The sequence below is a fragment of the Macaca mulatta genome, chromosome 11, assembly GCF_049350105.2.
Source record: "Macaca mulatta isolate MMU2019108-1 chromosome 11, T2T-MMU8v2.0, whole genome shotgun sequence".
In the NCBI taxonomy this organism is placed as follows: Eukaryota; Metazoa; Chordata; class Mammalia; order Primates; family Cercopithecidae; genus Macaca; species Macaca mulatta.
In genome coordinates, this window is record NC_133416.1 from 71,355,865 (window position 1) to 71,383,126 (window position 27,262).

General features: G+C 40.1%; 1 long non-coding RNA gene across 1 annotated transcript; it reads left to right on the top strand.

Annotated features, from left to right (window-relative positions):
- The first annotated feature begins 12 nt into the window (after positions 1 to 12).
- LOC144332942 (uncharacterized) lies at positions 13 to 12,412 on the top strand. Its single transcript, XR_013401202.1, has 3 exons — positions 13 to 225; positions 4,347 to 4,458; positions 10,822 to 12,412. It is a non-coding gene; the product is annotated as an uncharacterized LOC144332942 (long non-coding RNA).
- The last annotated feature ends 14,850 nt before the right edge of the window (positions 12,413 to 27,262 follow it).

Here is a 27,262-nt window from a genome sequence, read left to right on the forward strand (position 1 = left end):
GCGTGCGTGCGCGTGACCGCCTCCACTGGCGGGCTCGTGAGCGCGCCGCCGCCGGGACCGCTCCTGGGCCTTAGGGAAGACGCGGATAAGTACCAAGGAAAGAGGAAGGTAGCGGTTCCTGAGCTCCTTCGGCGCTTCGGCTCCTACGGCTCTGACTATTCGGACCCTCGGGGTAGAACGGGAGGCGACCACTTCCCTGCTCTAAGGAGTTGCCTGCGCTCTGAGGTGAGCTGACAGGCCCCTCCCTGTGAGGTTCGTCAGCGCTGGTGATGTCATGCAAACGTGACGTCAACTCTGGCCGGAACATCTGGCCTGGGCTCGCCAGGCGCCTCGCTGGGCCGGCTGGGAGATGGGGAAGTGCCTGGAGTTGTGCTCACACTCACAGCAGGGCCCCTAGTCAGCCCTGACAGTTTCTACACCAACTCAGGGAAGTGATTTGCTGAGGTTGGAAGACTGAAGGGTGAAGGTTAATCTCGTCACCATTGCCTAGTTTTCGTCACATCACACACCATCGGTTAACTCTCACCTGTGTCCCGTTCTAGTTCTCCCGGGTCTGTGTTAGCCCAGCAGCTAACAAGCAGAGCCCCTGGCCCAAACTACATTCACCTTGCTTAAAAAGTTACCTTTTTTTTTTTTCTTTTTTTTGAGACGGAGGCTCGCTCTGTCGCCCAGGCTGGAGTGCAGTGGTGAGATCTCGGCTCACTGCAGCCTCCACCTCCCGGGTTCAAACGATTTTCCTGCCTCAGCCTCCCTAGTAGCTGGGATTACAGGCCAGCGCCACCACACCCGGCTAATTTTCGTATTTTTAATAGAGACGGGGTTTCACCAAGTTGGCCACGCTGGTCTTGAACTGCTGACTTCAAATGATCTGCCTGCCTCAGACTCCCAAAGTGCTGGGATTACAGGCGTGAGCCACCACGCCCAGCTTCAAGGAAGCCTTTTTTTTTTTTTTTTTTTTTTTTTTTTTGAGACAGAGTTTTGCTCTTGTTGCCTAGGCTGGAGTGCAGTGGTGCCATCTCAGCTCACTGCAACCTCCGCCTCCCGGATTCAAGCAATTCTCCTGCCTAAGGCCAGCCTCCAGAGTAGCTGGGATTACAGACATGCGCCACCACGCCCGGCTAATTTTGTATTTTTAGCAGAGACGGGGTTTCTCCATGTTGGTCAGGTTGGTCAGGAACTCCCGACCTCAGGTGATCCGCCCGCCTCGGCCTCCCAAAGTGCTGGGATTGCAGGCATGAGCCACCGCGCCCGGCCAAGGCAGATTTTTAAACATGACAAAGGTGAAAGAGAGTGAAGGGAGCAATCATACCGTTTTGGAATAATTAAGGAGGCTTCCTGGAGGAGAGTGTGATGATTCTTGATGAATAAATAGAGATAATTAAAAAAAAGTGTGGTACTATCACCAAAACCAATAGACAATAAAAGAGATTATAAAACTCATAAACATACCCATGTAATATGAGAATTCCTTAGGTAATGAAGGTGACATTATAAATTAGTAGGGGAAGAAACCTATTCAATTAATAGTGAAGGAAACATGCTTAACCATGGGAAAAATAGACTGTCACCTTGTTTCCTGAAGAAAAAAAAAAAGTGTAAAACACAAAACCAGAAACCAGAAAAAATACAAGTGACTAATTGATCTAAAGATAGAGAAGAACCTTCTAAATATAAAATAATTGGAAGAACTTCAGAAGAATGAGATTGATTTGACTGTGTAAAATACCTAATGTAGATGACGGGTTGATGGGTGCAGCAAACCACCATGGCACGTGTATACCTATGTAACAAACCTATCCCATGTATCCCGAAACTTAAAGTATAATAATTTTTAAAAAGTGCCATCCTGGGGAAAAGATATCTATAATATATGTCAGACAAAGGTTTAATGTACTTAACATATCAAGATCTCTTACCAATAAGAATACAAGGACATGAATATATAAGTCCCAAAAGAAATATAAAATTCAAATAAGTCTTTTTTAATGCTCAACCTCACTAGTAATCAAAGAAATGCAAAATAAACTATATTCTATTTTTATGTACCAAACTAGCAAAAGAAAGTGTTTAATTTTATTTCAATAGTTTTGGGGGTACAGGTGGCTTCTGTTTATAGGAATAAGTTATTTAGTGCCGATTTCTGAGAGTTTTGGTGCACCTGTCACCTGAGCAGTGTACACTATACCCAATGTGTAGTCTATTATCTCTCACCCCACTCCCAACCTTCCCTGCAAGTCCCCAAAGTCCATTATATCATGCTTATGCCCTTGCATTCTCATAGGTTAGCTCCCAAAAGAAACATTTTAATTGCTGATAAATGTGCAATAAACATCTCCCCATTTTCCCCAACCCACAGACTCTGGCAATCACGATTCTACTCTCTGCTTCTGTGAGTTCAACTTTTTTAGATTCCCCATATAAGTGCGGTCATACAGTATTAGTCTTTCTGTGTCTGGCTTATTTCACTTAATGTAACATCCTCCAGGTTTATCCACGTTGTCACAAATGTCAGTATTTCCTTCCTTTTTATGGGTAAGTATTCCATTGTCTGTATTTACTACGTTTTGTTTATCTCTTCATTTGTTGACAGACACATTGGTTCTGTATCTTGACTATTGTGAGTAATCCTTTGGATATAAATGCAGAAGTGGAGTTGCTGGATTATATGATAGTTCTATTTTTAATTTTTTGAGGAACCTCCATACTATTTTTCCATAATTGCTGTATCAATTTATATTCCCACCAGCAGTATACAAGGGTTCCTGTTTCTCTACACCCTCAGCAACACTTGTTATTGCTTGTCTTTTTTTTTTTTTTTTTTTTTTTTTAATAGAGATAGTCTTGCTGTGTTGCTCAGGTTGGTCTCAAACTTTTGGTCTCAAGCAGTCCTCCCACCTCAGCCTCCCAAAGTGCTGGAATTACAGGCATGAACCACCCCACCTGGCCATTTTTTGATAATAGCCATTCTAACACATGTGAGGTGATATCGTATGGTTTTGACTTGCATTTCCATGATGATTAGTTATGTTGAGTTTGTTTTAATGTATCTGTTGGCTATTTTTATGTCTGCTTTGGAAAACTGTCTATCCGCATCCTTTGCCCAATTCTTAATTGGGCTTTGTTTTCCTGCTGTTGAGTTGTATGAGTTCCTTACATATTTTGGATATTAACTCCTTACCAGATATATATTTTCTCCCATTGCATAGGTTACCCTTTCATTTTGTTGAGTGTTTCCTTTGCTATGCTTTTTAGTTTGATGTAGTCCAACTTGTTTATTTTTGCTTCTGTTGCCTGTACTTTGGGTGGGTGTGTGAAAAATCATTGCCAAGACCGATGTCAAGTAGCTTTCCCCCTATTTTTTTTTTGTAGGAGTTTTATAATTTCAGGTCTGTTATTTAAGTCTTTAACCCATTTCAATTTAATTTTTGTGGAGAGTGTAAAGTAAGGGTATAATTTTACCCTTTTGCAGGTAGATAACTTAGATACCTAGTTTTTCCAGCACTATTTATTGAAGAGACCATCCTTTATCTATTGTATATTCTGGATGCCCAGGTCAAAGATTAGTTGACCGTATATGTGTGGGTTTATTTTTAAGCTCTGTATTCTTTTCCAGTGGTCTCTGTGTCTGTTTTTATGCCAGTACTATACTGTTTTGATTAGTATAGCTGTGTAATATAATTTGAAAACAGGGAGTGTGATATCTCTAGCTTTGTTGTTGTTTCTCAAGATTGCATTGATTATGTGAGGACTTTTGTGGTTCCGTATGAATTTTGGGATTGTTTATTTCTATGAAAAATGCCATTGGAAGTTTGATAGGGATCACATTGAATCTAGATTGCTTTGGGGAGTGTAGACGTTTTAACAATACTAATACTTCAATCTGTGAACATATCTTTATTTGTGTCTTCATTTTCTTTCATCAGTGTCTTACAGTTTTTAGCGTACAGATTTTTCACCTCCTTGGTTAAATTTATTAATAATTATTGTATTGTTTTTGATGCTATTATAAATGAGATGTTTCTTAATTTCTTTTTTAGGTAGTTTATTATTAGTGTATGGAAATGCAACCAATTTTCATTTGTTGATTTTGTATCCTGCAACTTTACTGAATTGGTTTATTAGTTCTAATTTATTTATGTATTTCTCCCTCTCTCTCTCTCTCTCTTTCTTTCTTTTTTAGACAGGGTCTCGCTCTGTCATCCAGGCTAGAGTGCAGTGGCATCATCACAGCTTACTGCAGCTTTGACCTCCTGGGCTCAGGCGATCCTCCCACCTCAGCCTCTGAAGTAGCTGGGACTACAGGCCCACACCATCACACTCGGCTAATTTTTTTTTATTTTTTGCAGAGACAAGTGCTGCTATGTTGCCTAGGCTGATCTCAAACTCCTAAGCTCAAGCGATCCTCCTGCCTCGACTTCCCAAAGTGCTAGAATTACGGGCGTGAGCCACTGTGCCCAGGTGGGTTTTCTATATATCAGATTATGCCATATGCAGAGATAGTTTAATTTCTTTTCTGATTTGGATGACTTTTATTTCTTTTTGTTGCCTAATTACTCTGGTATATTCCTTCTTTAATTTGTTGAGAGTTTTTATCATGAAAGATGTTGAATATTATTAAATGCTTTTTCTTGCATCTACTGAATTGATCATATGATTTTCATACTTTGTTTAGTTCATGTGAAATATCACTCTGGTTGATTTGCATATTTTGAACTATCTTTCATCTCAGGAATAAATCCTACTTGATCTTAGTATGTGATACTTTTAATGTGGCATTGAATTTTGTTTGCTAATATTTTGTTAAGGATTTTTGCCTGTAGAGCCAGAAGTCAGGGATATTGGCCTATCCCTGTATCTTTATCTGGCTTTGATGTGAGGGTAATGCTGGCCTCATAAAATGAGTTTGAAAGTGTTCCTTCCTCTTCAGTTTTAAATGCTTGGTAGAATTCACCCATGAAGCTACCTGGTCTGGGCTTTTCTTTTTTCCCTTTCTTTTCTTTTTTGTTTTTTACTAGCCCTGCCAAAGGAAGACCTCAAAACATTAGCTAAAAGCTCAGAGTCTTTCCTCTCCACAGGAATCTTGAGTAAAAGGTGAAAATTTTATGTGATCTGAAAAGCCAGAATATTGCTGGGTTTTTCTCTATTGGGAAGTTTTTGGTTACTGGATCAATCTCCTCGCTCATAATTGATCTGTTCAGATTTTCTGTGTCTTTGTGATTCAGTCTTGGTAAGTTATATGTTTCTAGAAATTAGAGTACTACCTTGAACTTAACAGATGTTCACTAAATACTTAATTGACTGATTCTTCTTGTCTCATAAGAGTGATATAAGAAAATACATAGTGTTAATGACATGTCAAGCTGTTAAAACATTAAAGTTATAAAGTGAGAAGTTACTTTGAATGGTTCAGCCCATAAGCAGGATATTTTGTATAGCAGCAATAACTATTTATTTATTTTTATTTTTTTAGAGACAGGGTCTTGCTGTGTTGCCCAGGCTGGTCTCAAACTCCTGGACACAAGTGATCCTCCTGCCTTGGCCTTCCAAAGTGCTGGGATTACAATCATGAGCCACCACACCTAGCTTATTGTTTGTTATTGATAATATATATCTATTGCTGCATAATGAATAACCCCAAAACATAGTGGCTTAAAACAATAAACATCATTTATTATCTCTCACAATTTCTGTGAGTTGGGAATTCAAAAGTGGATCAGTTGGGCAGTTCTATGTCAGTCTCTTACAAAGTTTCAGTCAGATGTTGGCAAGGGCTGTAGTCATCTAAAGTCTTGACTAGAGCTGGAGAATCCCCTTCCACAGTGGCTCTCTCACATTCTTGGCAGCTTGGCCTGAGCTACTGGCTACATGGGGCTCTCCATAGGACTGCTTGAGTGTCCTCACAGCATGGTAACTGGCTTATCCTGGAGCAAGTGGTTAAGAGACCAAAGCAGGAGCTGCAATGCCTTTTATCACGTAGCCTCAGAATTCACACATCACCTCTGCCATATTCAGAGCCACCCTCAATTGAATTTGAGCAGGAGAGTAGTGAAGGGCCTGAATGTGAGGAAGCAAGCATCACTGTAGGTTATCCTAGAGGCTGGCTTCCACAGATGATGATATTTTCAGCATAGAGAATTATTTGTCTTCCTAAAAATATCTAAGGATGGAAGCCTTAACTGCTCCTTCAGTAATATTTTAATATTTTATTACTCAAGAAGCTGTTTCTTAATTTCAGGCAAAGTCTCTCTTAAGTCTAGAAAAACAACTCTGCTCAAGACCGTTGATTTGGTATTGCTCTTTACAGGTCTTTGAAAATAACCCTAGTGACAATGCCAGTGAAAAAACCATTTTAGTTATAACAACCCATTTTGGGGACAAAAGGGCTTTAAGAACGAAGCAAGGCATTCATTCTTTCATGTATTCAATCAACAGTGGACTACTTTTAAAATATTTTTGGAGACAAGGTCTCGCTCTGTCACCCAGGCTGGAGTGCAGTGCTGTAATCATAGCTCACTGCAGTATCACTCCTGGGCTCAAGCGCCCTGATCCTGCTTCAGCCTCCTCTGTAGCTAGGACTACAGGCACATGTCATCGTGCCTGGCTCATTTTATTATTTTGTAGGCTGGGCGCAGTGGCTCGTGCCTGTAATCCCAGCACTCTGGGAGGCCGAGGTGGGTGGATCACAAGGTCAGGAGATCGAGACCATCCTGTGAATGGTGAAACCCCGTCTCTACTAAAAATACAAAAAATTAGCCGGGTGCGGTGGCGGGTGCCTATAGCCCCAGCTACTTGGGAGGCTAAGGCAGGAGAATGGCGTGAACCCGGAAAGAGGGAGCTTGCAGTGAGCCGAGATCGTGCCACTGCACTCCAGCCTGGGTGACAGAGCGAGACTGTCTCAAAAAAAAAAAAAATTTATTTTATAGAACTGGGGTCTTGCTATGTTGCCCAGGCTTGTCTTGAACTCCTGACCTCAAGCAGTCCTCCCACCTCAGCCTTCCAAAGTTCTGGGATTACAGGCATGAGCCACTGTACTGGCTTGGATGAAATTTCATTTGTGGCCAATATATGCAAAGTAACATATTCCAAAAATGATTTTACAGTTTGTCATTGTGCCAATTAATTACTACCTAAAGTTGATATTATTTGGGCTTACTTCCCTTTTCCTGATCAACTTTCTGTATGTGATACTACCAATAAAACTGTCATTAATATAGCACTTACTATGTGCCAAGTATTTTATACATCTTTTAGTATAGTATTTTTTTAGTCTTTGAGATGAGGTCTCACTATGATGCCCAGGCTGGTCTTGAACTCCTGAGCTCAAGCAATCCTCCTGCCTTGGTGTCCCAAAGTGTTAGAATTACAGGCATGAGCCACCATGCCTGGCCAGGTGCTTTATATATGACTGATCTTCCTGTAAGTCTTCAAGGTAGGGGTACTTTTAAACACTTGATTATGGAGAAATGGGGGCTCCAAAAACTTAAGTAACTTGTTCAAATACACAGAACTAGTAATTGATAAGGCTAAGATGCAAACCACGGTTTGTGTAGCTTTCGTCCATAAACCCGGCTGCTGTTAGGGATTGTCCACACACAGGCCTCCCACCTGAGTAGTAAGAGATTTCCACTTGTTATTCAGGCAATGTCAAATTGTTGCTGCAGTTATCTTTCTTATCAACAGTGTGGTTGAAAGATGCTGTTTCAGGGAAAGTCTTTGGCTTACCAAGAGGAATCAAATATTTAACACAGAACAAACTTTTTCATTTTTTTTTTCAGATCATTTGCTAAAGCACCACCCAATTAGCAATACATTATTACATTATATAGCTCTTTAATATCTAACTTTCTTTTTTTTTTTCAAGACGGAGTTTCACTCTGCCACCCAGGCTGGAGTGCAGTGGCGAGATCTCGGCTCACTGCAACCTCTGTCTCCTGGGTTCAAGCGATTCTCCTGCTTCAGCCTCCCAAGTAGCTGGGATTATAGGCATGTGCTACCACACCCAGCTAATTTTTATATTTTTAGTAGAGACGGGGTTTCACATTGTTGGCCAGGCTGGTTACGAACTCCTGACCTCAAGTGATCCACACGCTCAGACTCCCAAAGTGCTGGGATTACAGGCATGAGCCACCATGCCTGGCCAACATCTTACTTTCAATTAAATTACTTTTCCTTTCATATGACAACACTCACACATAAACATACTCTTATTTATACTTAATTAGCTCCTCCCATTTTGTTTTTCTACGTGTCTAATTATAATGAGATTTTAAAATCAAGGTTAGGGAATTATACAGAGCAATGAAGTAAGAAACTAATCCAAGCTTCAGGAGAGAAATAATATTTTAAATCTGTTCTCTAAATAACCATTGCCCAGTGTTGGTCTAAAGCCATACTGTCAGATATGGTAGCCACTAGCAACATGCGGCTATTTACATTTTAAATGAATTTAAAATGAAATAAAATTTTAAAAATGTACTTCCTTAGTTGTGCTAGTCACATTTCAAATGTTCAGTAGCCTCCTGTGGCTAGTGACTGCCATATTGGACAGCGCAGATATAGAAATTTTCATCATCACAAAACTTTCTATTGGACAATGCTAAAAAGAAACAATGTTATAAGAAAGACTTTCACAGATCAGATAAACCAAAATAAACCAAAATGAACAGCAAGATCCATGTGTTATTTTAAATCCTTTTTCACACTTTCATTCTTTTTGACAATGTATATATTTATGTTTTCTTTTTAAATTATATATGTATATGCATCAAGTACTCAATAAATTTACCTATGGTTATTTTGAATTTAGAAAGAAATGTGTGTGTACCTATATATACAAATTTCTTTCTAAATACAAAATAATCATTTATAAATATATTGAGTATTGTGTAAATTATAGGAGTTGTGCTAAGTGCTTTACATGAATTGACTCATTTAATCCTTAGTACAATGCTGTATTCATTGTGAAAAATTTGGAAAACATAAAGCATATATAGAGAAATTTGGAAAAATAAAGCTTATAAATAAAATAAGGCATATAGAAAAATAAAGCATATTAATCCCCAAACTATGATAATCACTGTTGACATTTCTAGTGGATACTGTGGTATGCTGCCCAGATCCCAAGATACAGCTACCAGGAATGTTGGCTGTTGCTGGCTCATAATTTAATTCCTCTCTAAAATTGTCTTCAGTGATGGAAACTGCCTCACCCAACATTCCCCTCCTTGGGTCAGCCCAAATCCAGTGGTTGGTCAGTTGTGGAGGTACAAAGGCATCAAGTCAATTGGCACAATCTGGGACATCCCAGCTTTAGAGTGTCCTGTGAGACAAGTTAAAGTCTCTGTGGCAACTGCCCTGCAATTCACCTTCCCCCTCTGCCCAATCCTGTCCCTGCTTCCCTTAACAGGTGCTGTTCCTGAGAGTTCTCACCTGTAAATCACCTGCATACAAACCTCTGCTTCAGAGTCTGTTTCCTGAAAAACTCAACTGAAGTCAACATTTTTGGAATATAAGTTCCATTTTTTTTTCTTTTTGCATCCGTCCATTTAAAATTTTTAAATATATATTTATTTTGCTCTAAAAAATGTGAAATTTTCTTATTTTATATTAAATGTTTAGTTAATAATACTTTATAGATAATTTAGCATGTAACTATCTGCAACAGTATTTTTTTTTTTCTAGATGAGATCTTGCTCTGTCGCCCAGGCTGGAGTACAGTGGCATGATCTCAGCTCACCACAACCTCTGCCCCCCAGGTTCAAGTAATTCTCGTGCCTTGGCCACATGAGTATGTGAGTAGCTGGGATTACAGGTATGCACCACCATGCCCGGCTATTTTTTGTATTTTTAGTAGAGATGGGGTTTCACCATGTTGCCCAGGCTGGTCTCAAACTCCTGGCCTCATGTGACACGCCCTCCTCAGGCTCCCAAAGTGCTGGGATTACAGGTATGAGCTACTGCACCTGGCTCACAACACAATTTTTAACAGCCACCTGGGATTCATATGGCACGTGACACTCAGTCACTCTTGTATGATTGGATATTTGGTATTCCCTGGTTTTCCTGTGGCCAACCCTAAAACTTAGCAGAGAAACACCCATTCCCAAATCCCTTCTCACTAACCTACCTCTATAATATCTAGGAATATTTAGTTTTGTAGCCTCACTTACAAGTTCCAGCCATTGAGAAATAAGCTCAAGTTTTGTGAGAGTTGAGGGGGAAGTTCCAGGAAACATTTTGCCTTCTGGATAAAATGAGACAGCCAAAGCTGGTATCATTTCTTTTACCTGTTTCTGCTTGGTAAGGAATGAGATGTTCAGAGCTATCGTACCCATTTTTCATCCATGACAGAAAAGATATTAGGTACTTGGCTTTGACAAAATCACTGAACATTTAAACCAATGCTTTCAATCGCCTATCTCTGGATTTCTTGATATGATGAGTAAACTAAGTATTTTTTTAATCTACTGTGTTTGGCAGCTTAAATGTCACTATTCCTTACATTCGTAATTTGAAGTATGCAGTGATAAACATCGTTGCATGTAAATACTTGAATTAACAACTTAACATAAAAGTCAGGGAATTAGGACCCTACATTTTCAGCATTATTTTCTGCTTGACCTTGTGCAGCTCTGTCCCTAACCTTCTCTCCCATTTTATTTTTCTTGTGGGAACCAGAAAAATAATGCACATAAGGCTTTCTAAAATTTTCTGTTTCCATAAGCAATCATGGATACATAATTTTATCAAACGTGCTAAATCTCAATAGGAATAAGAATTTTGACAGTGAGACAATCAGTCATTTTCCATAAATTTTTTTAGGTTTTTAAAAATTTCATCAATATTGACAAGCCAACCTATTCAGCTTCTCCGATTGTGTACTTCAAAAAGGCAGTAGTGGTTGGAAGAGGAAATAGACCTTTTGTAAGTCAGAAACTTATCTCTTCAAATAGGATGATTTAGCAAATGCACCATTCCATAGTGTTCATATCCACTTGTACAGAATCAGCAAGGTTTTTTTGGAGCAAGTTTTGTGTGAACTGAGTTGCGTTCTAGACCAAGCCTTGGATTAACTCTCCATGTACTTCCTGGGAATCATTCAGGCCTCCAGGATTGGGATGTTTTATTTCCTCAGCATAAACATGAAGCATCAAAGAAACTGAACTGACTGCCATTTGAGTGAAAAGGAACAATAGTGAATTGAAAAGTAGGTATTGAAATTGTTTGATTTCAGCATTCTGGTGACAGACACTTAACACAAATCTGAATCCGATGAGTCCACCTCCGTATCTCCCACTTACCCAGTCTTGAGGCTGCTTCTAATTCTACAGCCCCACAAACCTTAAGTTGGCTGGTTCTGGCTCAAAGCAAAGGTATGGGAATGCTTTTGGATGTTGTAGAGGATCAGAATATCGAGATCTGAAGTATCCAAGACAGATGTTTTGACTCATTACCACTAATGTCTTTAGGATAGAAGACGACTCCAGACCTGACCAGACTGCCAGCAGTTTGCTCCAGACTAGACTTTCATTCATGGGCAAAGATTAAAACTGGACTAGCACAATCAACACAGTGAAAAGCAACCTACAGAAGGGGAGAAAATATTTGCAGATTCTGTATCTGATAAGAGCGCAATATCTAGAATATAAAAGGAACTCTTGCAGCTCAACAAAAAGAGCACTAATTTTAAAATGAGCAGAGGACTTGAATAGACTTTTATGTAAGAAAGATACACAAATGGCCAACAAACATATAAGAACATAGATACTCAAGATTACTAATCATTAGGGAAATGCGAATCAAAACTACAATTAGGTACTGCCTCATGCCTATTAGGCTAGTCAGATAATTAAAAAAAAAAAACAGGTGTTGACATGAATGTGGAGAAATTGGAACCTTCATGCACTGTTGGTAGGAATGTAAAATGGTGCAGCCATTGTAGAAAACAATATGGAGGTTCCTCAAAAAATTAAAAATAGAACTACCAGCAATTCTACTTCTGGGTAATTATCAAAAAGAATTGAAAGCAAGATCTTGAAGAGAGGTTCCTACACCCATGTTCATAACAGCATTATTCACAATAGCCAAGAGGTGGAAGCAGCCCAAATGTCCATCAAGGAATGAATGAATGAAGAAAAATGTTACATACATTCAGCCTTAAAAGGAAGGAAATCCTGTTATTTACCGCATGTGTGAACCTTGAGGATATTATGCTAAGTGAAATAAGCCAGTCACAAAAAGACAAATATTATGTCACTTTTATGCAGTAACTAGAGTAGTCAAATTAATAGAAACAGAGTTGAATGATGGTTACCAGGGACTGGCTAGAAGGGGAAAATGGGGAGTTGTTTAATGGATGTAGAGTTTCAGTTTTACACAGCGAAAAGGTTCTGGAGATCTGCTGCACAACAATGTAAGTATGCATGACATTACTGAACTGTAGTGTTTTTTTGTTTCACCATAATAAAATTATTTCTTTAATGAACTGGGCACCAAAGTTCAGTAGGCAAGGAACAGTTTATTTACCTGAATTCTGTTGCCTCCTCTCATCAACTGTTGATCCCACCCCAGGATTCATTGTGTGTCTTAGTATGGTAACATCATTAAACATATCTTAAACATTTTTCTCTCTTTTTTTTTTTTGAGACAAGGTCTTGCTCTGTCACCCAGGCTGGAGTGCAGTGGTGTGATCTCAGCTCAGTGCTACCTCCACCTCCCAGGTTCAAGTGATTCTCCTGCCTCAGACTCCCAAGTAGCTGGGACTACAGGTGCATGCCACCACGCCCAGCTAATTTTTGTATTTTTTAAAGTAGTGACAGGGTTTCACCATATTGGCCAGGATGGTCTTGAACTCCTAACCTCAAGTTATCTGCCCACCTTGGCCTCCCAAAGTGCTGGGATTACAGGAGTGAGCCACTGCACCTGGCCTCATTAAACATACCTTGTTTTTAAAAATATGAGTTATCGGCCAGGAGCAGTGGCTCACGCCTGTAGTCCCAGCACTTTGGGAGGCCAAGATGGGAGGATCACGAGGTCAGGAGATCGAGACCATCCTAGCTAACACAGTGAAACCCCGTCTCTACTAAAAATACAAAAAAATTAGCCAGGCGTGGTGGCGGGCACCTGTAGTCCCAGCTACTTGGGAGGCTGAGGCAGGAGAATGGCATGAACCCGGGAGGCGGAGGTTGCAGTGAGCCAAAATTGCACCACTGCACTCCAGCCTGGGCAACTGAGTGAGACTCTGTCTCAAAAAAAAAAAAAAAATTATATATATGAATTATCTTCCTACAGTATTTTAATTCCTTGACATTTCGTCATGCTCTTTCGACATCTCATCAACACTCTATCAAGGGTCAGCAAACTATAGCTCATGGGCTAAATCTGGCTTGCAGGGTTTGAGAATGGTTTTTATATTTTTAAAGGGTTATTTTAAAAGAAGAGGAAGAAGAGGAAGGAAGAAAAGGAGGAAGGAGGAGAAGAAATCATATGTGGCTCACAAAACTTAAAATATTTACACTCTTGGCTGTTTGCAGGAAAAATTTGCTAGTTTGCTGACCCCTGAAAACTATATAGCACATTTCGCATTTTTTGTATTCTGCTGGTGTATTAGGTGCAAGAAATAGAACCAAACTATTTTCAGCAAAAATGGATTTAATGCAGGGTATCAGGAGCTTATAAAATCATTGGAAAGTCTAAAGGAGTGGTCACTTAGCAGGCCTCCAGGAATGATTTCTAGAGCAAGTCTGCTGGATGGTCTACTGAGGAGCTGCCATCTCTGCAATAATCAGAAAGGCGCAGGCAGTCAGGGACCTCCAGCAGAGTGTTGAGTTCAAAGACATACTGCCGTACCTGTGATCCAAGGATCAAGAGGCCACTACTGCCCCTACAACTTCCTCTGAACAGGCACAGGGGTGGGACCTAGACACTGAAATACTGCTGCAGAAATGCCCAATGTATCTACAACTAGTTTTCCAGCAAAAACAAAACATAACTGTAGCCTAGGATCCACCTTCCAAGTGCATCTAATTGGCAGAAGCATAACCCTACCTGTGGGACATGAGGGAAATGTGTCTTTTCCTTCTTTAACCTCTGTATTCAAAGAAAGCACACTAGAAGATTGGAATAGCTAACAGCCAGAGCCAGTCCAGAGTACCCACCACAGCAGGTTTGTTGCTTTAGGCTCTATTCAACTCTTCTCATCTTTGGCCAACTCCTAATTCTTTCCTTTGAGGAACCTTCCCTACCTCCACCGTTAGTGGATTAGATGCCCTTTCATAACCTTCCATAGCTCTTAGCCCTAGCTCTGTAATGTGTTTATCACTCCATGTCATAATGGCCTGATTTCTTGCTGCTGCTTCCACTAGACTAGCTCTTTGCAGAAACTCAGTCTTATTCATCACTGTGTAGGTAATTGGTGTGTATTTGTTGTGAATGATAAATAGTTTATATATTATAACATCCCAAATAGCATTTCTTCTCTTATTTTCTTTGTTCCATATGACTGTGCACTGATACCTGTATACAGTGAAAACTCAGTAAATGTTGTTAACTGACTGGTTTTCTTTTTTGTCAGCGCAAAGAGAAGTTCCACCCATACTCTATACGTGTGTCTTTGTTTGACTCCCTGTGTACCTATATAGGTCAATAAATGCAATGGAACACTAATATTTGAACAGTTTCAACATGCTAGGTAATACATGAAGCACTTTATACATACTATCTAATTAAATCCTCACAATTATCCTATGATATTGGTATTTTTATTCTCATTTTATAGATAAAGAAACTGGGACTTAAGTAGCTTGTCCACAGTTACACAATAAGTAACAGAACTGGGACTCACATCGAGGTCTGGCTAATACCAAAATTTGTAACCATGATGATGATGATGATGATTGTGATAATGATGACAGCTAATAGTTCCAGACTTGGTGCTAGGCATTTTGTATGTATTATCTCAAGCTACATATTGCCTTGTCTGGAATTGATGCTTAATAGTTGTTACATGCGATAAGGTAAATAAAGCTCTTGATAACTGTGATGTATTTCTGACTCTGCCACTAATTTACTTTGTGACCTCAGGTAAACTACTAAGTCTCTGAGCTCCAGTTTTCTCCTCTGCAAAACAGAGAACAATCTTTATGATACTTTAGTTCAAAAAGTCCAGAACTCCATGAATAAATTCTGCTTAGTTTTTCATTCCATCATTATTACTTCTGTGTGGTAAGATCTTAACTTCTAAATTCTAAGCTCCTATAGGATCTCAATTTTGTTTTATAGTTTTCTTCCGTGGTACCTGGTCTGGTGCTCTGCACAGTACATAACAGGCTCATGGTAAGTATGTATAAAGATATATAGATCCAGATTGAAATTTGTCCAAGGGGAAATATCCATCTTCACAAGAATCTGTGCTTGTTGTCATACAGTATATTCCTTCGGGGGTGACATTCAAATGTAATTTAGGGCTACCACAGAGAAATCAGCACACAGAACCTTCAGAAACCTTTTCTCTTTCTGTAGTCACAGATAAGAGTCTTATCCTTAAAGCAGAGCTGTGATCACTGCCTAAGCAGCTACTCTTATGGCTGAATGCAGAAGATTTCTTTTGTGCTGAGTGCAGGTAAAAAGGTCTTGGCCTGTGGATAATAGCAGATACAGGAAGGAGTGTTCTAGAGGGAACCGACTCTCTATCTCTCTCTCTTTTTCCACCCCACCCCCCCATCTCTTATACGGGAATCAGAGAATCCCAAATCATTTCATAGCTTTCACAAATTATACATGAAGAGTTAATGCCTGATTCCTGAGCAGCAGGAAAATCCCCAAACTGTTGAGAGTCAGCATGGATAGATCCACAAGCTCTTGCTACAGTTTCTTTAAGGACTTGAATACAAAGAATCAACAGAGGTGATTGTATGAATCACCTCTGTATGGAAACTGGTATTAAGAATCATTCATCTGACTGGGAAAACACTACATATTAAAAGAAAAAAAAAAAAGAAAACAGAACTCTGTAACCTGTTCATATGTGCATCTGTGCATTTCTTAGTAACCGTCACCATGGTAGCAAAGCAGTTTGACAAGGGTGCCTTTTTAGCACAGTACATATAAAGGAGAAAGATGAACAGCCAATCATGTACTTACTATCTTATACCTTTCTTTGTTTCTTTATTTCCCTTTATTTAATTGTATTGATCCTAAATCCATAGCTATTAGCCTCTGACACTTACCTTCCTCAAGCATCAAGTACAGTGCTAGAAATATATTAGGCACTAAAACATGTATGGTTATTCGTTTATTTGATTATGTTGATCCTAAATCCATAGCTGTTAGCCTCTGACACTTACCTTCCTCAAGGATCAAGTACAGTGCTGGAAATATATTAGGCACTAAAACATGTATGGTTATTGACAGAATTAAATGAATGGTATTTCTGGCCAGGCACAGTGGCTCACGCTTGTAATCTCAGCATTTTGGGAGGCCAAGCGTGGCAGATCATTTGAGCACAGGAATTCGAGACCAGCTTGAGAAACATGGCAAAACCCTGTCTCTACAAAAAAAAAAAAAAAAAATACAAAAGTTAGCCAGGCGTGGTGGTGTATGCCTGTGGTACCAACTACTCAGGAGGCTGAGGTCGGGGGATCACCTGAGCTCAGGGAAGTTGAGGCTGCAGTGACCCGTGATTGCACCACTGCACTCCAGGCTGGGCAACACAGTGAGACCCTGTTTCAAAAAAAAAGGTATTTCTGCTGTGTCTTCCTTTCCAAGTGAGAGAGGGTCACTCAGAATTTGATTTTAAGAAATGGCCCCAGCAGGGCATGGTGGCTTAAACACCTGTAATCCCCTGCACTTTGGGAGGCCAAGGGAGGAGGATCACTTGAGACCAAGAGTTCCAGACCAACCTGGGCAACAGAGTGATACCCTGTCTCTAAAAAAAAAAAAAAAAAAAAAAAAAAAAAAGATTGTTTTAATTAGCTTGACATGATGGCATATGCCCGTAGTCCTAGCTACTGGGAGGTTAAGGTAGGACGATTACTTGAGCCTGGGAGTTCAAGGCTGCAGTGAGCTATGATAATTGGTGCCACTGTGCTCCAGCGAGATCCTGTCTCAATAAAAAAGAAAATAAAAAAAGGAAAAAGAAAAAGGAAATGGCTTCTAAATTTGGAGGAATCAAAACAAGGCCATTTTCCTGATTGGGCTGGCCCAACCTGGATTTCAGATTGAGAGGGTAACAGGATGGTGATTAGGTACTCTGAGACACTGTATTACTAGAAGACTGATACCTAAGTGGTAAGTAGAATAGTAAGTAAATTCACATTCATCAGTGAGGACGTTCAAAGCCCAGAAGCTTTGTGTAAGGACTTACAGTGACAAGTTTGGCAGCAGTTCCTGAAGTGTTTACTGTCAGGCCTGAGTTAAAACTCTGAGGACAAGGAGCTCCACCACTTGGGCTTCAAACTGCGAAAGCTTTTTGAGCCCCTGTCTCCACCTTATATCCAATTAACACTCAGTCTGGGAAGTCTCCTTATTATAACTCCTTGAGTTAATGATAATCTTTTATTATGGTCTTTTCCCTAATGTATTCTTGCATTTCATTTTAATTGTCAGCTGCATAATTGCCCTGCATTTCAGTTACTTCCATTTCTATTTTTAATGTTTGTTATTTCAAGTTTCTTTTTAAAAGAGTTTAAACGTGGACATACCCTCTTATTTTAATAGCCAGTGTGCCCATATTTGCCACTTTAAAATCTGGGTTCCTGTAGCTTCAACAGATCCTTAAGGTGTGCCACCTCCAGCTTATAGATTGCTATTCTAGTCATGTTCAAGGCTGAAAACAGCTGCAAGAATTTGTCCTTGAAATTCTTTAGCAGTTGCTTCCAGTGGCTAAAGTCCTAATTTGTCCAGTCTGGAGGATCAGCCACTGGGACAGGATCATCACCGTGTTATCACCCTCACTGGGACAAACTGAGCAGAGCCAGCCGCTGGGCAGAACAAGTTATGGAAGGCACTGTTCCCAGAAAGGAATGGGTTAAATCCTTCCAAACCTGCTAAGGAATCTGACCTAGTTTCTTGAAACTAGAATGTAACTTGAAAGTATAATTGGTTGCAAATGTGTTTCTTTCTTTCCTCAAAATTACTTCTGAACTCCTGTGAGACAGGGAGAAGGCATTTCTCTTCACATGTACTCAGACTACCACCACTGATAAGTTTGACTAACTCATCATGAAAGTTGGGGAGCAAGGCCAGGTGCAGTGGCTCACACCTGTAATCCCAGCACTCTGGGAGGCCAAGGCGGGTGCATTGCTTGAACTTAGGAGTTCAAGACCAGCCTGGCCAACATGATGAAACCCTGCCTGTACTAAAAATAGAAAAACCTGTAGTTCCAGCTACTTGGGGGGCTGAGGTGGGAGGATCACTCGAACCTGGGAGGTTGAGGCTTCAGTGAGCCAAGATCGTGCCACTGCACACCAGCCTGGGTGACAAAGTGAGACCTTGTCTCAAAAAAAAAAAAAAAAAAAAAAAAAAGCTGGGGAGCAGACAAAAAAATATGACTTAATTTAAGAAAAGAATGTTTGGGTCTGTGGTTGAGAAAAGTCTATGAATGGGTAGTTGGTGTGGTTGTGGCCTTCAAGACCTCTTTGGGGAGTGTGAGATGGGTTCTCACAGTGTTACCCAGGCTGGCCTGGCACTCCTGGGCTCAAGCTATATCCTCCCACCACAGCCACCGAAGTAGCTGGGCGTGCAGGTGTGTGCTGCCATGCCTGGCACCTATTTGTTTGTTTGTTTTGGCCACTGAGTTTAGCACAATGCCAGGCACAAGGAATCAGTGAATATTTGTTGAATGAATAAAAAGCTTTTCACAATCTGACTCCTACCTACCTTTCTAGCTGTAGTTCCTACTGCCCTTCTTCTCAAACATACACACTCTCTACTCTGGCAAAATAACGATTGAGTTTCCTAAAAATCTCTCCTGCTTTCCCACTTCTGTACCTTTGCTGTTGCTGCACCCACTCGCTGAAAGCATCTTCCCTCATATCCCAGACTGTGAATATATCACTATTTTTAAAGCCTCATCTCTAATGCTGCCTCCTTCATGAAAATGTTAGTGATTGTCTCAGTACGATTATGAGCCTTTTCTCCTTCTAACTCTCACAAAACTTCGAATCTCCTGGTCATTTATCATCGGCTACCTTATAGTTATTTTTGTGGTTAACTTGTTCTCCTTGCTGTATTCTAAGCTGCTTAAAGCTAGGCACTGGGTCTTATTAATCATTATACTGCTTAGCACCTACTTAATACTCCGAAATTTACTGTTGAAATAATCAGTTTTGCTAGTGCTATATGCCATGAGCACCATACAATACACTAATTTTTATCCTTCTTAAAATCAAGAGTTTTCATACATAGACATTATTTAAACTCTAGAACTGGATGAGAAATATACCTTTGTCAACATTTTCTTTCCAGTTATTCCTGTAAATTGAGCACTCATTAGGACTCTCCCTTTGTGCCTTGTGGACTTTTTTTTTTTTTTTTGGTAACATAGGTGTCATTAAAATTTATATCTTGTGCACCTCAGAGATGATCTTTAGAGCACTTTTTCTTAAGTGTGGATCTATCATTAAATTCTTAACTCCTCTGAACGTTCATTCCTGTCATCCTTGCCTACATACTAAAAGGTGGCATTTCCCTGCATTTCCTCATTTACATTTGAGGCAAAAGTTGGCATGGACCCTTGGGACTCTGCTTTCTGCATGTTATTAAACATTTCTTTCCATAAATGCCCTCTTTCTGACACTTAATGATAAAACCAAAGATTCTCTTCCAACTTTTTAAAAATTAGCTATCACCACCTGGGTGGCATAAAGTGAGGGCAGATGAAACACAGATTTTCCTAGAATTGAGCCTGGAAGTGAACGACTGAGAAACTTCCCTCTTGAAAGCAGAAAAACTGCTATGTGCTTTATTTCCTAAAACTTCTAGCCCTCCTGAGGAAGGTTTGTAATATCTCATTTGGGAGAATGTGAAGTTTTGAGACAAAAGACATAAAGAGGTGGACAAAATTGGTCATTACAAAATTTGGGGTAGTCTTTGACCAGTGTCTGGGTAGCCGTTCTGGGTTTTCATTGTCCAAGTCTAAAAATACAAATGCTCCTCCAGGCAAGCCATCACTAGTTTTTATTTTAAATAAAAAATTCTGTCTTTTTCCCCACCCTCCTCCTCTTGCAATATAGCTGTTATTCTGCCAATTTCCTCCTTGTCTCTTTGTCACTCACTCTCCACCTGCTTTCCTCCCTTTCTAATCATATCCCTCTTTTTCCATTATTTTAATTTGTATCATAATATTTAGCCATAAAATAATTTTTCACTTTTTAAGGTAATTTCATAGTTGTCTTGTTCTAATTGATCTTCTTTTTCAAAATATCTGTTGGTGATTGAAAACACCTTTTGAACATCTACTATGAGCCAGATCCTGGGCTAGGTGAGGAGATACAGTGGTAAACATATCATACATGACCCTGCTTCATGGAGCTTGTAGTCTAGTGGAGGTAACATTAATTAAATAAGAACATAAATAACTATTGTAATAACTAAAAGCGTATAATATGGTAAGATCAGAAATAGCCTCAAGGAGAAAGCTGAGTTTTGTGGATGTAAGTGCCCATAAACCTGGTGAAGGTTTATGTGTTTCAAGCACGAGTTCACAGCATGAGGTCACAGCATGTGTAATGGAGGTGTGAAGAGGCTTCACATTTCAAGATAAAGAGAGAAGACCAATGTGGTGGGAACATTGCAAGCCAAGGGCAGAGTGATTTCAGGTGAGGTAGGTAGGCACCAGTACATGCAGTGCCACCACAGGCCAGGTAAATATTTTGGACTTAATCCTAAGAAACCTAGAAAAGCTATTGAAAGGTTTAAATAAGGAAAGGATGTGTTCAGATTTGATTATTTTAATAACAATGGGGAAATTGAAAATTCAGGGAGATGTGTACAAAAACTATTGCTGAGCCAGGGGTTGTGGAACACAGCTGTAATCCCAGCTACTCAGGAGGCTGAGGCAGGAGGATCACGAGCCCAGAAGTTCAAGTCCAGCCTGGGCAACATGGTGAGATCCCCATTTCTTAAAAAAGAAAAAGAAAGAAAAATGAGAAGTGGATGGGACTTTTTTTTAACTATGCTGTAGACAGAACTCACAGGACTTAACATTTCAGTCCAGGATGAGTTTGGCTCTATTCTGCCTAGAGGAAGTAGTGAAATGACCTTTCATGGAGCACAGGACTCTAATTCAAGACTAACTTAATGATAATAAAGTATAGTGTTTCATTATGGAAAGAAGCAAATGAAAGAAGGGTTAACTCCATCTTATTAAAATATAAACTCCAGCTGGGCTCGGTGGCTCACAGCTGTAATTCCAGCATTTTGGGAGGTCGAGGCGGGCAGATCACCTGAGATCAGGAGGTCAAGACCAGCCTGGCCAACATGGGGAAACCCCGTCTTTACTAAAAAGATAAAAATTAGCCAGGTGTGATGGTGCATGCTGTAATCTCAGTTATTTGGGAGGCTGAGGCAGGAGAATCGATTGAACCCAGGAGTCAGAGGTTGCAGTGAGCTGAGATTGCACCGAGCTGAGATTGCACCACTGCACTACACTCCAGCCTGGGCAACAGAGCAAGATTCCATCTCAAAAAAATAAAAATAAAATATAAACTCCACAAAGGGAGGGATTTTTATTTCTTGTTCACTACTATATCTCTTGCACCTGGAATAGTGCCCAATGCATAGGAGGCATAAAATATGTATTTGCGGAATGAATGTGTAAGATCCCAAGTGCAGTACAAAAAGTAAGCAGTTGCCTTGGCCAGGACTCTGATTGCAAGAAGGAAATTTAAACTCTACCATTAGCCCCTCATATTAACTCTCCAAAAGGACAGTGAGATGAAGCTTTGTTTTTCAAATCTGAGAAGGTTAGGAATTGAAGCTGACTAGCCGCTATAGACTGAATGTTTATGTCTCCCCAAAATTCGTATGTTGAAACCTGACTCCCAATGTGCTTGTATTTGGATGTGTGGCCTTCAAGAGGTGATTCATGTGGGCACAGCCCTCACAAGTGGGATCAATGCCCTTAAATGAGACTCCAGAGAGCTCCCTGGCCACTTCCACTATATGAAGACACAGTGAGAGGACAGCCATCTATGAACCAGGACGCAGGCCCTCACCAGACACCAAATCTGCCAGTGCCTTGATCTTGAACTTCCCTCGCAGCTCCTCAAAACTGTGAGAAATAAATATTTGTTGTGGATAAGCCACCCAGTCTGTGGCATTTTGTGATAGCAGCTTGAGTGGACTAAGACACTAACCAAATGATCTAGAAGAAGAGAGATGGACAAAATGATTGCTTGTCTGGGAAGTGTGGCTGAGACCAAGTGAAGGTCCTTGCAACCGAGTAGCTATGCAAGAACCCAATACTAGAAACCACAATGAGTCTGAATGTACCTGAGTTCCTGGGTCAAATTTGTGGCTGTAATTACAAACCAGCAGGTGGTGAGTTCATTATTGCTTATATCAAACATCTATAAGATAGATCCTTTCACCAGCAACACCTGAGAACAAAGGACTTTCTGATTACAGTCAACTTCCAGCTCCCCTTAAGTGAGTCTTCCAAGCTTAAATAGCTGAATCCACTAACAGGCCTCTGAAAGGAAACAGTTCATCTGGCATCCTGCATGAATATCTCTACAACAGAAGTTTCCAACCTACCTACCACCTGCAGGACCATTTGGCCCACAGCCCGCTGTTGTTTATTTTTCAACAGCTTGATTGAGATATAATTCACATACTATAAAATTCACCATTTTAAAGTATGCAGTTCAGTGGTTTTTAGTATATTCACTGAGTTGTGTAACCATCACTACAATTTTATAACGTTTTCATCAACTCCCTCCCAAAGAAACCCACACCCATCCAGCCCTAGGTAACTGCTAATCTACTTTCTGTCCTTATAGATTTGCCTATTCTGGCATTTCATGTAAATGGAATCAGACACTATGTGGTCTTTTGTGACTGGCTTCTTTCACTTAGCATAATGTTTTCAAGACTCATCCATGTTCTAGCACATGAATGCTTCATTCCTTTTTGTTTTGTTTTGTGTTTTGGTTTTTTTATTTCAGTAGGTTTTTGGGGAACAGGTCGTATTTGGTTACAGGGATAAGTTCTTCAGTGGTGATTTCGGAAATTTTAGTGCACTCATCACTCAAGCAGTGTACATAGTACCCAATAAGCAGTCTTTCATTCCTCACCCCACCTCCCACGCTTCTCCCAGTGTCCCCATACTTCACTGTATTATTATTATTATTATCATTATTATTATTATTATTGTGAGATGGAATTTCACTCTTGTTACCCAGGCTGGAGTGCAGTGGCATGATCTCGGCTCACTGCAACCTCTGCCTCCCAGGTTCAAGCGATTCTTCTGCCTCAGCCTCCTGAGTAGCTGGGATTATAGGCACCCACCACCACACCTGGCTAATTTTTTGTATTTTTAGTAGAGACGGGGTTTTGCCATGTTGGCCAGGCTGGTCTCGAACTCCTGACCTCAGGTGATTCACCTGCCTCAGCCTCCCAAAGTGCAGGGATTACAGGCTTGAACCACCGCACCCAGCCCATTGTATCATTCTTATGCCTTTGCATCCTCATAGTTTAGCTCCCACTTATAAGCAAGAACATATGATATTTGGTTTTCCATTCCTGAGTTACTTCAATTAAAATAATGGCCTCCAACTCCATCCAGGTTGTGAATGCTATTATTTCATTTTTTTTAATGTCTGAGTAGTATTCCATTATATATATATATCACATTTTATCCACTTATTGATTGGTGGACATTTGGGCTGGTTCCATATTTTTGCAATTATGAATTGTGCTGCTATAAACATGCGTGTGCAAGTGGCTTTCATATAATGACTTCTTTTCCTCTGGGTAGATACCCATTAGTGGGACTCTGGATCAAGTGGTAGTTCTTTCCTCTGGGTAGATACCCATTAGTGGGACTGTGGATCAACTTTTAGTTCTTTAGGGAATCTCCACTGTTTTTCACAGTAGTTGTACTCGTTTACATTCCCACCCAACAGTGTAAAAGTGTTTCCTTTTCACCACATCCACACCAACATCTATTATTTTTTTATTTTTAAATTATGGCCATTCTTATCTTTGTTTTACTTATCTTTGTTTTTGTTCCATTTGCTTTTGGGTTCTTGGTCATGAAGTATTTGCCTAAACCAATGTCTAGAAGGGTTTTTCCGATGTTATCTTCTAGAATTTTTATGGTTTAGGTCTTAGATTTAAGTCTTTGATCCATCTTGAGTGGATTTTGTATAAGGTGAGAGATGAGGATCCAGTTTCATTCTCCCATGTGTGGCTTGCCAATTATCCCAGCACCATTTACTGACTAGTGTGTTTTTCCCCCACTTTATGTTTTTGTTTGCTTTGTTGAAATCAGTTGGCTATAAGTATTTGGCTGTATTTCCGGGTTCTCTATGCTGTTTCATTGGTCTCTGTGCCTATCTTTATACCAGTATCATGCTGTTTTGGTGACTATAGCTTGATAGTGTAGTTTGGAGATGGGTAAGGTGATGCCTCCAGATTTGTTCTTTTTGCTTAGTCTTGTTTTGGCTATGTGGGCTTTTTTGGGGGATTCATATGAATTTTAGGATTTTTTTTTCTAATTCTGTGAAGAATGATGATATTTTGATGGGAATTGCATTGAATTTGTAGATTGCTTTTGGCAGTATGGTCATTTTCACAATATTAATTCAACCCATCCATGAGCATGGGGTGTGTTTCTATTTGTGTCATCTATAATTTCTTTCAGCACTGTTTTATAGTTTTCCTTGTAGAGGTCTTTCACCTCCTTGGTTAGGTATATTCCTCAGTATTTTATTTATTTTTATTTTTTTTGCAGCTAGTGTAAAAGGGGTTACATTCCTGATTCTTAGCTCAGTCACTGTTGGTGTATAGCAGGGCTACTGATTTGTGTACATGGATTTTGTATCCTGAAACTTTACTGAATTCATTTATCAGATCTAGGAGCTTTTTGGAGGAGTCTTTGGGGTTTTCTAGGCATATGATTATATCATTGGCAAACAGCAACAGTTTGACTCCCTCTTTATTGATTTAGGTGCCCTTTATTTCTTTCTCTTGTCTAATTGCTCTCGCTAGGATGCTTCATTCCTTTTTATTGCCAAATAATATTCCATGATATGGCTAGGCCACATTTTGTTTATTCACCCATCAATTGGTGGACATGTGGTTGTTTCCACTTTTTGGCTATTGTGAATAATGTGCTATGAACATCCTATACAAGTTTTTGTGTTGGCGTGGTTTCATTTCTCTTGATACATACCTAGAAGTGGAATTGCCTGAGCATATGGTAACTGTGTTTAACTGAGGAGCTACCAAACTTTTCCAAGGCAACTGTGGCATTTTTACATTCCCAGGAGTAATGTATGAAGGTTCTCATTCTCCATATTCTTGCTAACACTTATCCATCTTTTTTATATCGCCATCGTAGGGAATGAGAAGGTGTGTCTCACTGTGGTTTTGTTTTGCATTTCCATAGTCTTCAGCTTGTTTTTATATAGCTTGAAAACTAAGAATGCTTTTTACATGTTTTAATTGTTGAAAGAAATGAAAGAAAAATATTTTATGACACATTAAAGTTATCTGAAATCTAACAGTGTCTGTAAAGTTTTGTTGGAATACAGCCATGCCCATTCGTTGTGTATTTTCTGTGCCTGCTTTTCTTGCTTCAGTGACAGAGTTGAGTACCTGCAACAGAGTCTGTATGGCCTGTAAAATCTAAAATATTTACTATCTGGCCCGTTACAGGAAAGGTTTACCAACCCTTTGTCTACAATATAGTTGGATGAGACTACAAAGAATCTGGAGTGAGAAGGAGAAATTGTGACTTCCCTGTGGAAATGTATGGTTCCAGGGGTTTTGTTCTGTTTTGTTTTAAATAAAAGCAGAATGAAAGCAAGCAGAACAAGGGAAGAAATCAGGATGTTAGGGGGTATAGGGAGATCAGCATTTTCACCTGAATCATTATTAATAGGATCCTTTCAACTTCCTGTAAATTTCTCCTAGAGTTCTATTTATAATTTATAATTTACTGCTCTTACTCATCAGAAATGTACAGGGATTCCCCACCACCACAACCCTCTCAATTAGTTAGGACCACTTAGGTCCTGCATGATCTGACTTTATCTTACCTTTCCAGCCTCATTTTCCAGCACTCACCTTCAATAGGACCAGACACCCAGCCCTGAATTTCGGGATTCTGTAACAAGATCTAGTTTTGTTGCCCTGGCTGGAGTGCAGTAGTGCAATCTCGGCTCACTGCAATCTCTGCTTCCCAGGCTCAAACCATCCTCATACCTCAGCCTCCCAAGTAGCTGGGACCACAGTTATGTGTCACCATGCCTGGATAATTTCTGTATTTTTGTGGAGATGGGGTCTCACTTTGATGCCCAGGCTGGTCTCCAACTCCTGAGCTCAAGCAATTTGCCCTCCTAGAACTCCCAAAGTACCGGGATTACAGGCGTGAGCCACCATGCCTGGCACTCATACTTTCTCTTCTTTTTTTTTTTTTTTTTCTGAGACAGAGTCTCACTCTGGATCACGCCCATGCTGGAATGCAATGGCGTGATCTTGGCTCACTGCAACCTCTACCTCCCAGGTTCAAGCTATTCTCCTGCCTCAGTCACCTGAGTAGCTGGGATTACAGGTGCACGCTACCATGCCCAGCTAATTTTTGTATTTTTAGTAGAAACGGGGTTTCACCATGTTGGTCAGGCTGTTCTCGAACTCTTGACCTCATGATCCACCCGCCTTGGCCTCCCAGAGTGCTGGGATTACAGGCGTGAGCCACCGTGCCCGGCCTTCTCTTTCACTTAGAATGCTTTCCTCTTCTCCAAATCCTAGAGATACTTTATTATTGCTATTGTGAAATATTTCAAGCATACAAAGGAGAAAAGCGACATCTGTGAACTCACCACCAAGCTTTGTCAAATCTTCTCATTTTGTCATGTTCCTTTAGTTCTTTGAAATATTACAGGCTTAGATATGTTTTTAAACCTCCTCAAATGCCAACTCTTCTAAATAGGCCTCCTTGATGTACTCAGTCAGGATTACCCACATTTACCTACAGGTAAAGCTACTCAGTCCCTTGTATGATGTCTTCTTTGAGCATTCCTTATTATGGTCATTC